Here is a 2,907-nt window from a genome sequence, read left to right as displayed (position 1 = left end):
GTTTGGATCCAACGGGAAACGTGAAAATCTTGGACAAGGGAAAATTTTGACAAAAAAGTATTTGTGGTCTGGTTCCCATTCGGTTTTGACCTCTGGAAACATGTATTGCATACTGATAAGTTCATGGGGCCTGTGCACCGAACGTTTGGACAAAGCGCTATTTGATGTAATGACTTTATCAGTTTTGACTTCTGAAACATGTATTAGATACTGCATAAGTTCATGGTGAATGCAGGAACATTTGACAAAACAGTAGTTGGCTCTGGCATTACCATCGTTTAACTCTGACAACATGTATTGCTTAACTGATAAGTTCAGTGACTGCCTGCACGAAACATTTGACAAAGAGATATTCTTTGTTGGGGCCCACAGTTTTGACCTTGAAGCGGGCGTATTGCATACTGATTAAGTTCATCATGGCTGTCTGGACTGTGGCAGGGAAACATTTGATAAGAGTATTGTGGCTGTGATCCCATCGAGTTTTTGACTCCTGAAACATGTATTGCATCTACTGATAAGTTCATGTGACTGTACAGACAAGGATTTGCTAAGAGTATTTGTTTCTGGCCACGTTTTTTTGTTTTGTTTGTTTGTTGTCGTAGTGTGCCCGTTTGTCAGTGTGGTGCGTAGTGTGGTGTTGTGTGGGCTGCGTGCGTTGCGGTGTGCGTCGCGTCTGCTGGTAGTGTGTCGCGGTACGTATGGTTTTGTTTATAGTATCTCATAGCCTGATAAATCTACATGATCGCGAATAATAATTCGGCTCTAGACACATGTCACTCTCGTCGTTTCGTCGTTGTATTGTTTGAATGCGCACGTCATCTCCTGAGAAGCAAACGTGATTGTGATGCAGGTTCTGATGTTGGATGAGGCTACGGCGGCCATCGACACAGAGACGGACGCCGCTCATACAGGCGACGATCAAGGAGGCGCGTTGCGGGCTGCACCCTGCTCACGATCGCTCACCGCATCAACACTGTGCTCGACTACGACCGTATCCTCGTGATGAGCGATGGACGGGTGAGTGGAGAGTAGTAGTGAGTAAGGAGGAGGGGTGAGGGGGGAGAGGAGCAGTTGAAGCTGAGTGGAGAGAGCTAGATGGAGTGATGAGGAGGAGGGGTGAGGGGACGCAGGGTAGTTAGACTGATGGACAGAGAGGATATGTGAGTGATGAGGAGGAGGGCCGACGCCGTGGCAGCGGGGCGGGAGGGCTAGTTGAAGCTGAGTGGAGGAGCAGGAGGGGGAGCGGGTGAGGGTGAGGGGAGGGTAAGTTGAAGCTGGGACGAGCGACGGTAATGTGCGCTGATGAGGCAGGCGTGAGGGCGGGGGCGTTAGTTGAAGCTGAGTGGAGAGTAGTATGAGTGTCGCTGATGAGGAGCGCAAGGGAGGCGTGAGGGGGAGAGGAGCCAGGTTTGAAGCTGAGTGGAGAGAGATATGTGAGTGAGGAGAAGCGGGGGAGGGGAGGGTAGTTGAAGCTGAGTGGAGAGAGATAGTGAGTGGTGAGGAGGAGGGGTGAGGGGGGAGGGGTAGTTGAAGCTGAGTGGAGAGAGGTAGTGAGTGGAGAGAGGAGGGGTGAGGGGGGAGGGGTAGTTGAAGCTGAGTGAAGGGAGGTGGTGAATGAGAAAAGAGGGGGAGGGTGAGGGACAGTTGAAGTTAGGTGGAGAGGGTGGGGGTGAGGGGCAGTTACAACTGAATGGATGGGTGTGGGTAAGGAGAGAGTGAGGGGAGTGAGGGACAGTTAAAACTGAGTGGAGGGGGTGTGGGTGAGGAGAGAAGGAGGGAAATGAGGGAGGGAGGTGAATGGAGGGGGAGGGGCTGTTAGAGGTGAGTGGAAGAGCGTTGGTGAGGGGTGGTTATAGGTGAGTGGGGGTGGGAGGGGGAGAGGCAGTTAAAGGTGACTTAAAGGGCGTGGGTGACTGGCAAAGGGATACAACAGGTGAGGGTGAGTGTAGTGAGCCTGGTGTCATCAAGGACATCCACGTTGTGAGGGGATGTCGTGTGATAGTGCTGGTAGCAACAGAACTAGTGGTAGCAGCCGTAGTAGCAGCAGTAACAGCAGCGGCGGCGGCAGCAGCAGCGACAGCGGCAGCAGTAGTAGTAGCAGCAGCAACAGCAGCAGCAGCGCCGTCGTAATAGTAATGTTGAAATTTCTACAAAATTAGGAGATAAGTGTAGATAAGAGGAGATAGTATCATAGTAGGTAAGAGATAGATAGGGATAGTAGATAGTAGATAAGGATAGTAGATAAGAGGAGATCGATTGTGATTCGCGTTTTGTATTCTTTGTTTTAGATGAGGGTTAGGGTTAGGGGTAAAATTAGTGCTATGGCTATGCTGATTAGTGTAATGGTTATGGTTAGTGTTGTCATAAGGGTTAGTGTAAGGGTTAGGGTTATGGTAAAGGGTGAGAGTAAAGGTAAATGTATGGGTTTGGTATATGGTAAGAGTTATGGTAATGTCATGGCTAGAAATATGGTCAGGTTATGGGAAGGGGTATATGTTATATAATAAAAATATTATAATATAATATAATATAGTATACTATAGTATAGTATAGTATAGTGTAGGTACTATACTATACTATACTATACTATACTATACTATACTATACTATACTATACTATACTATACTATACTATACTATACTATACTATACTATACTATACTATACTAATAGTATAGTATAGTATAGTATAGTATAGTATAGTATAGTATAGTATAGTATAGTATAGAGTATAGTATAGTATAGTATAGTATAGTATAGTATAGTATAGTATAGTATAGTATTAATATAATATAATATAATATAATATAATTTAATATAATATAATATAGCCGGGGTTATATTTAGAGTTAAGGCTAGGATTATGATTAGGTCACGCAGCACAGCCACGTGTCATCACCAGCTAGA

The 2,907-nt window shown here is 46.0% G+C and overlaps 1 protein-coding gene across 1 annotated transcript in view; it reads left to right on the top strand.

Moving 5' to 3' along the window:
• Positions 1-2,907, top strand: part of LOC106807554 (multidrug resistance-associated protein 5-like) — an 82,711-nt gene that overhangs the window by 71,575 nt on the left and 8,229 nt on the right. The gene's annotated exons all lie outside the window — the stretch shown is intronic.

This window comes from Priapulus caudatus, unplaced genomic scaffold (genome assembly GCF_000485595.1).
Source record: "Priapulus caudatus unplaced genomic scaffold, Priapulus_caudatus-5.0.1 Scaffold222, whole genome shotgun sequence".
NCBI classification, from domain to species: Eukaryota; Metazoa; Priapulida; class Priapulimorpha; order Priapulimorphida; family Priapulidae; genus Priapulus; species Priapulus caudatus.
The sequence above is the reverse complement of the archived record's forward strand: the minus strand, read 5'-3'. Positions and strand labels throughout refer to the sequence as shown.